This window comes from Stylophora pistillata, chromosome 1 (assembly GCF_964205215.1).
Source record: "Stylophora pistillata chromosome 1, jaStyPist1.2, whole genome shotgun sequence".
NCBI lineage: Eukaryota > Metazoa > Cnidaria > Anthozoa > Scleractinia > Pocilloporidae > Stylophora > Stylophora pistillata.
The window spans coordinates 55,449,113-55,459,112 of NC_142519.1; the positions used below are offsets into that span (position 1 = coordinate 55,449,113).

Below are 10,000 nucleotides of genomic sequence, written 5' to 3' on the forward strand. Positions count from 1 at the left end.
GAAATTCTTTCTAGAACACGCATTTACCCAGCGTTGACAAAGTTCCAAGTCATGCTTCGGCTTTGGGAACGGAATGAAGACTTTCCTACCGTTTTTAAGCATTTCTTGAAGCGAATCTGGTAATCTTTCTGGATATCTTGAGTCATTTTTACATGTACCCCAACAGCAATGCCTGGTTGCAACCATTTTAGAAAGTTAGCGCATTTTTTGAGCGAAAATAGTCTTACTTCTGACACGTTTCGCATACAACTCCTTGTAAAGATTCCGAGTGTTTGTCCTAAACTAGCGGGGGGTCCAAAGATGACATATCTATTTTTAGACCTGGCGCGCAGCGCCATTAGCACATTACTAACATTACTGACAAATCGCTAAAATTCCATAAAATAAAATAAAACAGAACAGACATGCCTTAAGTAGGAAATAAGTCTGAGTGACTCTGTCACATATTTAAGATATTTCCCGACGAAATCCAAAGTGTGGCGGCGCGGGAACTTCAGCCGTCCAAATCATCGTTCGGAGTAGTGGGGTTAGCCAGGATTCCCGACCTCGTTCACGTTGTGTTCACGTTCGGTCTAATAGCTGGTCTATCTTCTTCGTAATAAAACAATCCCCGACGAACTTATTAAATCTGCGGGATTTATGACTAACGTAAATCTGGTGAACTCCGCCATACTAGACTTTGAGCCGGAAGGCGCGAAAAATTTATCTTTTGGCGCCAAACTCAGTCGATTCTCGATTCTCGAATCGAGCATGGAGTCAAGTTTACAGACCCCTTTTTTTCCACCTCGATGTTCGTGCCTTGTCGTGGTGAGGTGGCTTGAGTGCCTCAATCAATGACCAATTGCAATAAAATTCCTATAAAGAATTCAGCTTCAGTTGGTGGGCTGTATTTTCTGCAAGGTAGAGGCCAGACTAACACGGACTTTGTCATTGTAGTTTTTGTTATGATTATTATAATTATCATTATTATTAATGATTTTGTTATTGTTATCATTATCATTATCTTTATGATTGTGATTGAATCATTTTCAAAATGAAATAGGCTGCTCAATGAGGATGGCATGCTGAGGCAAGTAGATTTTCATTTAATTACCCCCCCTCCCCCCAAATAGAGATTAAAGTGTTTCTGATAGTTTTTCTCTTCAATGGATTGTTAGAATGCAGAAGATTTTCTAAGACACATTGTACAGAGGGCTTGTCTTAAGTAGTTGTTTTCTGATTCAAAACCACCTGCCTGCTTCTGTTTCTCTTGGGTAGTTAGTCCATGGACTGTTGTTATCTGATGGCAGAACTAACAGGTGGATCTGTTTTTCTTGGGTAGTCAGTCCATTATGGGCTGTTGTTATCTAATGGCGGAACCACCAATCTGTTCTGTTTCTCTTGGGTAGTCAGTCTATGGACTGTTGTTATCTGATGGCAGAACCAGTCCCTATTTTTTTAAGCTCTATGCTGTCAGTCTTTTATGGACAGTTATTTTTATCTGATGGCAGTTTTAGCTTGCTCTTTTTGTTTTGAAAAATGTGTTGCTTATGCTGTTTTTCACGTATCATCTGTTATTAGTCATAAGCACTTTGGTCAATCAATTCTATCATTGTCCTAATTATTATTATTTTTAATTCAGCTGCTACTCTTCTCTCTTTGACACAGGGCCCACTACAGACAGCACTAGCTTAATGAAGTCCCAAAACCTTTCACAACGGGCCAACTCAAGAATTGCAGTCCTGAACAGTTTTTGGGGTTTTCCTGTCTTTTCTTGAGATTATTTTGCCCCAGTTTCAATTACTTGGATACTCATTCAGCTAGACTAACAATAACACCATTTTGTTCGTAGATAAACATTGAAATAATCATAGAAGTAATATAAATGATAATAATAATGATTTGTTATTGTTATTATTGTTATCTTTACGATTGTGATCATCATTTTCAAAATGAAATAGGTTGCTTAATGAGGATGGCATGCTGAGGCAAGTAGATGTTCATTTAATTTCTCCCCCTTCCCCCCAAATAGAAATTCAAGTGTTTCTGATAGTTTTTCTCTTCAATGGATTGTTAGAATGCAGAGGATTTTCTAAGACACATTGTACTGAGGGCTTGTCTTAAATAGTTGTTTTCTGATTCAAAACTACCTGCCTGCTTCTGTTTCTCTTGGGTAGTTAGTCCATGGACTGTTGTTATTTGATGGCAGAACTAACTGGTGGATCTGTTTTTCTTGGGTAGTCAGTCCATTATGGGCTGTTGTTATCTGATGGCAGAACCACCAATCTGTTCTGTTTCTCCTGGGTAGTCAGTCTATGGACTGTTGTGATCTGATGGCAGAACCAGTCTCTATCTTTTCAGCTCTATGCTGTCAGTTCTTTAGGGGCAGTTATTTTTATCTGATGGCAGTTTTAGCTTGCTCTTTTTGTTTTGAAAAAATGTGTTGCTTAATATGCTGTTTGTCTTGTATCATCTGTTATTAGTCATAGGGTGACTTTGGTCAATCATTGCTATCACTGACCTTATTATTATTATTATTATTGATTCAGCTGCTACTCTTCTCTCTTTGGCACAGGGCCCACTACAGACAGCACTAGCTTCATGAAGTCCCAAAACCTTTCACAATGGGTCAACTCAAGAATTGCAGTCCTGAACAGTTTTTGGGGTTTTCCTGTCTTTTCTTGAGATTATTTTGCCCCAGTTTCAATCCCCAGCTAGACTAACAATAATGCCATTTTGTTCATAGATAAATGCTGAAATAATCATAAAAATAATATAAATGATAATGATAATGATTAGATTACTGGAAATAATCATTGGAATTATAACCATCAGGATAATGAACATTATTTCTATAACTATTGTAAATATTTTTATTATTGTTATTATTATTATTGTTGTTATTATTATTGTTATCATTATTATTGTTGTCAATGTTATTATTATTTTCATAATGAATTATAAGAGATGCTTGGGAAAAAATGATCTAGTTCCCTCCAACTCATTATTCTTTCAGTTAAGTGAATTAAGACTTTTGTGAACAGTTACTGCTTTATTCTGTCATTCCTGATGACCATAGAAATGGCGAAAGTCCACAGATATTATCCCTCTAAGAGTTTCTCCAGGTGTTTTTTTTCCTCTGAATTTGGTTACAACAGAATGAAGGCCATCAGAGTATAGTGCACCTAGCTAGACATGAATTGCATTAAAATTACAGGGTCATTTTGCTGTATTCAGGGTTTAATCTTAGCCTTCTACAGACAAGTTTGTTCCTCTAAATGCAAAACACATTTTATCGTTTTTTAAAACAAACTTAGAAAAACTGCCAAGAAACAGCTACTAAATTTATGGAAACATGACGAACAAGTCAATAGACTGTGTACTACACATCATTGAAATCAAAGTATCACTTTAGGAACATAAAATCGCAAGGTCAGTTTCCCATTTCTTGTGCCTGAGAAAAGATCAGGCCACCAGATTACTTCAAATTCTCTGGTCGCTCGTCCCTCTCAATTTCCAACAACCAGTTTAGTTTACTGGGTGAGAATCGTGCTTAATTTCTTGCCCCAAAATTGCTCTTTCCTTGGTCGCCTGCAAAGCTTGTTGAGAGTTTAACAACTACTACCTGCAGCAACCTCCATATTCCCCCGATGGCTTTTCTTTAACTCTAATGGTACAGAACTTTGATGACTCAGACTAGAAATAACATCATTCCCTCTACCATCCCTGTAATAAGAAACTTTGGATTTTTCTCTCCATACAGGGGGCCGCAAATGCATTTTTTCCCTCGCACTGCTTATAAAAGCATTCGGCATGCCTGCTAACAAAGCTTGGATGTATGTTTCAGGAACTTAGTATCTTTCAACTCGACACCATTTGCCTGAAACCAAAATAATAATTACAAAAGTCAAGTGATTATTTACTTCTAGAGTGAAATGTACTAAATGATTTGCCCTTTCAAACATAAACCTGAGTTATCAAGTTTTGTCAATCACAAAATTACACACCGGGTTATTAGTATTCCTTGGAGACCTTCCTATATTATCATAAATATCTAAGACAAGCAGGTCTTTTAGCTGGGTAATCTATGTTAAAAATTACGCTGTACAGCACTTAAATATATTCCTCACTCGTTATTTTTCTCACACTGCAACTTCGCGTAGTACGCAATTATTACTACGCAGTCATATCTGGTGTCCAATTGGGAGAAGAGTTTGTTATTATTTTTATTTTAGAGGTGAATTGCGATTTTTTTTATGTCCCCTATTAAGTCGAAGAAAAGCTCGAACAAATACTGAAAGTAACGAGTAATTAAGTCACTATGAACAACTCGTGCAAAGTGACAGCACTATCGAGCCAAACTGAGAACTGTTCTTTAATGATTTTTAACATGAACCACCAATTCTTACTATTTTTAATTTCTGGGTTTTAATAGACTTTGACATGTTCTTGAGAATATATTAAATCGGTTAGCGCTAGCGCTGTTGTTCCCTTCTAAATTATTTTGGTGGAAGCGCCTCACAAGACGCCGGTTTAACTAAAACCATGTTGGGCGACGTTGCATTTTGACTGCACAACCCGCAATTAAATTTAATTTTAACAGCTATTCGAGTGTGTGAAGAACGGAAAAGAGCAAAATTACATACCATCGGCTTTTGGGTGCAGGGATGAATTAAAACTTTCTACAATTCCACTTATCCATTGCTTGTAAATGACAGACCTTGTCCTTACTCTTGCGGGAGGCCGTACGATCTGTTGTCCATTGTAGAACTTGGCAAACGTAGCGCACTCTGCCTCGAGCGCAACAATGTGATCTTTCGATTCTCAATCTCAGTAGCGCAGTTGTGTTGAACATGGACGAATAATACATCGCAGCGTGTCTTGTAGATAGCTAGAGATGCCATGTTTAGGATAAGCGCTGAATATGGACGAGCGTTAAAGCCGCTACTGAAAAAGCACAATCGACCGCTTTTCTTTGTAAGGAGATCTTTCACACAGAAGAACTTCGATTTCGCTCACCTAAGTAGCGAAGTATGCTACGAGCGGCGACGATGATCAAACACCTGGAAGATCACCGTGGTGTCCCTCTACTCTTTGGTATCATAACCAAGAGCAAACCCTTTCGACTTGTCACTAAGTTTTACGGTTTATAAAACAAAGGCCCCGCTCCACACAAAACCTTAAAGAAAGAAATACTGGAAAAGCTTACTTGGCTTGGAATTATAAAAATTTCCTTTCTTAAAAATCGAAGATTTTCATGGTTTCCGTAACTTCGTATTTTTCCAAATTTGCTCATTTGCATGTTATGCTGTTTTGCATTTTCTTCAACGTATAATTTAGTTCAGCGTCGGTCATTTATCATCCCTAGAAGAAAATATTTTGATCTCTACGTTTAACTGTAAAATGCTTTGGCTTACATTGTGCGCCTAAAAGGAGCGTTAAAGTAAACATGAGTTGATTCCACGCGAGGGTTTTTACCTGGAAAAATGCCTGCACACGAGTGCCACCGACATTACCGCGTGTCCCTTTCTGGAAAACATTCATGTTATGACAAGAAAGGTCAGCCTAAGGGTTTTGGGTTACCCAAACTATGCAATTTTGACGCCGAAAAGTGCCAAAAAGTAATTACAGAAACTTCATCCGCAACACCTTGAACGTGCTGTGGACGCGAACTCAGATCTTCTCTTACAGTTAATAATTGCCAGGCGGAACTCAGATCCGGCTTAGCCTAATTTGCATAAATTTTTTAGGTGGGCAAAGCTCGTCATGTGAGGTTCGAAAATTTAGAGATAGTGTAAGTGGTAATGGAGTTTGGGAGATAGTTTCCTCTTGAAACCGAAACATCCATACTAGAGACATACTTTGCTTTTTTCTGCTCAGAAGTGCACGTAAACAAGAGATAAAGTTCGCTGTGAAAATCACTTCAGTTCTATCTGTTTTGTACCCAGCATGAGGTTAAGCTTCGGTTGTAACCCCACTTTGACGAAACTGGGACAGCTTTGTAAAGAACTTAGAAGGGCAAAGAATCCTTCCTCTAACAGTTTTTAGAGTGGTGAATGAATAGGCTTCAAACCATAGGCATGCCACAAAAGCGAGAGTTATTTTAAGGTATTGCCACTGGTGTCTGAATAATTGTTAGCAAAAATAAACTGCATTGGTGCCACGCTTCCTGAGGTGTCTTTCATAGCCGTTCTTTAGTATCGTCACGCAACGTGCTCTCTTCCATCGTTGCGTGACTGACCAAACAAAGACCCTGACTATGCTTACTGCCGTTCCTTCTTTAGCGATAGAATCAGAATTATTCAGTTACAGCTGGTCGTCTCAAAAATATTTTTCCTCATAACTTTGCTGTGGAAGGCAAACCGAAACGCTGTTTTATCACCATTAGCCTCTAGCGGAAGAAATTTTGCAGTCTCCGTTCTTCGAACAAGATAAAATATATTGAACGTGGAGAAAAGTGCGTACTTCAAGGCTTTCGGGTGGGCTGTTTATATGGTACTATTCACCGTACGTTTGGATTACGTGATAAAGTGCAGTTCGTTTACAAGAATTTGACACGTGATGGGGTGAAGTCCAAGGTAGCTTAAAGCGAATTTCATTGGTAAAAAAATGTCTAAGCACGTGAGAGGTGCGTGCAAAATTGATTAACAGTAGCGTTTACTTCCATGTGAAATTTTTCGGTGGAGTAGGATTATGCCGTAAAATTTCGGTTGTTTACTGGAAAATGGGCACTCGTCCGAGAATAATCAAAAGTGACAAGTAAACTCGTAATTGAATGGCGGAAATTCCGAACGCGTTTAAAAACAGGATGCAATTCATGAAGGACTTTAAAAAGCCAAGGAACGGATATTAAACATGGCAGTCAGTGGTTTACCAATGCGGTTTTGTATTACTTTTGAACAAGTAACCAAGCAGAGCATTCGGGCAATGCTTTCATGTTTTCAGCGTAAGGATTATTTTTATTTATTTTAGCATCTGCGCATGTAAGTATTTACTGTCAGTGAAACCTCATTGTTCTTTGAATCGTTATCGGTTTAATGTTCCCTTCATATGTTTTCCCGACAAAACAAAAAGTACAACAGATCTTCGTTTACGTAATTATGGTGTTATGTTTTCACTCCATCTTATAAACATTTCTATTATATTTTCATTATATTCAGCCCACTCATGCATCCCCTGGTTGCCTATCTTTATGGTCACCTGTGATGCATATAAATTTAACCACCAAATGCCCTTTTTGATACGTGGAAGGAAAAACACTTAGAAGATTAAAAAAAAAAGCATATTTCAAGTCTCAATTCAGTGGCAAATACATCGTTTATCTACAAAAACAAGTTTTGACTTGAATTTCTCAGGACGTCTCAGTGTATGATTTAGTGAATGATAAAGACAAAGAAAGCATTTCATGCGTGAAAGATGTGTCACAACTTGCTTGTTTGCGATGGCTTCAGTATTTCCGCATAGAGTCCCATATTTCACTCTACAGTCCTTGTTGAAAGAAGACAATCACGAAAACAAAAGATTGCTTTTGAGAATTTACTTTATTAAATTATTACATAAAGAAGTTGTTTATGTATAGATATTAGAAATTTAAGGCTACCACAACTCTGCCTCCAACACTACGATTTTCGTGATCAAACTTAATTACTTTCAAAATGCAAATATTCTCTCAGTTACACCACACTGAACATAAAAAATGTCGCTGTAAAAATTAACGAAAGCGATAACCTACCTGAGCTCTCTTTGTCAAAGTTTTCTGTTCATCTTACTACCTTGAGAAGTCATGCAGTCGTGGAAAGCAAACCACAACACTATTTTATCTCCGATAACCTTGAACCGAAAATGTTTTGCGTTCTTCTAGCCTGCGTAGTATGGTCCGTCTGCGCGACGGCTCCCTTGGGGTTGTTTTGATATCCTGCATGGATACACGGGTCTGTTTATCCATTTCTGAGTGGCTAGTTTCTTACGCGCCATGTGATTGGTCATATTCTTACGAAACATATCACGCAAAGCTAAAAAGTTTAACTTTTAGCAATGCGTGATATGTCTCGCAAGAAAAAATTAGAAAATTAAAAAAATTTAAAATTAAAATTTGTTCGCGTCTATTTTGTATGTTCTCTTGTGCAAAGCTTTTGCGTTCCATTTCAAAAGATCGAAAAGGTTATGTCCGATTTGTTCGTTTATTGTTATTTATGCTGTCGCGTCATTGAAAAGAGTATCAAAAGAGTGTTTCACTCAAAAGGGATGGAAACAATTCGACGTAAACGCCGAGATGTAAAGTTTGGAAATGTCTTTGCGATTGATCGAAAAAAAGAACGTCTATTTATTTCCTTTTGTTACAACGTACCATAGACAGTCAAATATAAATAAAAAAATATATATATTGATGGAGCATTGGAGTGTGATACATTATCTGCTTTTGCCGAAAACAAACCTCCGATCATTCCTTACAAGAAAAAAGGAAAGTCCCTTAAAGAAACGCTTGTGAGTACAAGCATGTAGTTGAAGGTGATCATGCAACGCGACCACAAAAGCCACATAGGGAGTCTGTGCCAGTCTGTCTTTACCTTTATTCTCATGGCTTTCGAACAGAGCGTCCGCAGCGATTGGAAGGCACTTGTAACTTAATCATTAAAAATGGAGTAATTTAGACTATTTCAAGTACTTTTTCCCCGGCCGCGATGCATTCCGGGTGCACTGAGTCCCCGCGCTCGAAATTTACCCTGCGATCGAAAAAGGACCTAAGATATGAAGAAGGAAAGTTTATCTCAATCTTTTCAAAGTCAAAATAAAGAAATGTTTTTGAACGACATCTTCTACAGAAAGAAACCTCTCAGAAATGTCACAGCACTGTATCATCTCATAATTTTCGGTTGTTTCTTTTTAATTTATAATTTTTCTCAGTTTTTCTCAATTTCATTGTAGTTCTCTTTCGTGTAACAGTTCATTTCTTTTTTAGAGCAAACCGATATTTGGATGTCTCATTAAAAACGCATGAAACAACGAAATGATTCTCTCTGGCAAACTGCAATCCAAGAAATTGCAGAAAGACGAACCCCGAAAATATCCAGGTTACGACGAAGTTCGAACTTGGCCTCCCTGATACTTCATGGCAGCAGCTCCTGATGGACACTACTACCAACTGAGCTAAGGTACCACACGTTGGGGCTGTAAGAACTTACTTGACCGAGCTCCGTCGTAGCGCAATCAATCTCAGGGTCTTTTCCTGCATTTTTCGGAAATGCCCTTCACCTGTGAAAAATATTTAGGCTCATTTTCTGTTAAAAAGTTAACATATTTATTTTTGTTTCAATTTCAATTTTCTATAACAAAGTTGAACGTTGAACATTATAGATTGAGAACGCTGTTTTCAATCCTTCTCAAGGTATCAGTTACACATTTTTTAAAAAAGCGTTTCTTTGTCACATCAATCTTTTTTCTTTTTTTTCATGAAATAAAAATTATCAACGTTGCTTTCATTTTGAGAATGGTACAGCTCCCGTGAGGTTTTTTCTCGTGCAAATTATATGACAACCTAAAAAAATTTCAAACTTTGAACCAAGGACTGAGGAGTACCGACCCAACACGACCGTTTGGACGAGACATAAACACACACAGACAAGACGGCAAGCAATTTGGATGTCAATGTTTGCTGCAGTGTTACCTTATCATAAGAGTCGCAAACTGGACAGTGCAATTTGAAGCAATTTATGTTGTTTATAAATGACGTATGATTGTTGATTTTAATTTACTCATCTTATCTTTGTTTGAGTTTTATTTCCTATTGTGTCAACACGCGACGGGAAGTAAAACGAATTTATTTTACTCCTAGCGCCATTTCGTATTTGCATACATTTCAGAAGCTTTTGCTCGGAATCAAGCTGACCAAAAGGTGACTTCTACTTGTTTTGTCTCCAATATTGAAAAAAACCAACGGTTTTTCCAACCTTCCTTGGATGATAAGGTATACAGACTATACATGAAAACTTTGAATATAACCAGTTATTCTAAGTTAATTGCT

General features: G+C 37.6%; 2 long non-coding RNA genes and 1 pseudogene across 2 annotated transcripts; 1 reads left to right on the forward strand and 2 right to left on the reverse strand.

Moving 5' to 3' along the window:
• LOC148743189 (uncharacterized) overlaps positions 1 to 2,783 on the reverse strand; it is a 6,671-nt pseudogene extending 3,888 nt beyond the window's left edge.
• Positions 2,784 to 3,011: 228 nt separating this feature from the next.
• Positions 3,012 to 6,462, reverse strand: LOC148743190 (uncharacterized). The gene is made up of 2 exons (XR_015988458.1): positions 4,626 to 6,462; positions 3,012 to 3,859 (listed from the first exon to the last, which is right to left on the reverse strand). It is a non-coding gene; the product is annotated as an uncharacterized LOC148743190 (long non-coding RNA).
• A 51-nt stretch (positions 6,463 to 6,513) lies between these two features.
• Positions 6,514 to 9,458, forward strand: LOC148743191 (uncharacterized). The gene is made up of 2 exons (XR_015988459.1): positions 6,514 to 6,962; positions 8,939 to 9,458. It is a non-coding gene; the product is annotated as an uncharacterized LOC148743191 (long non-coding RNA).
• Positions 9,459 to 10,000: the final 542 nt, after the last annotated feature.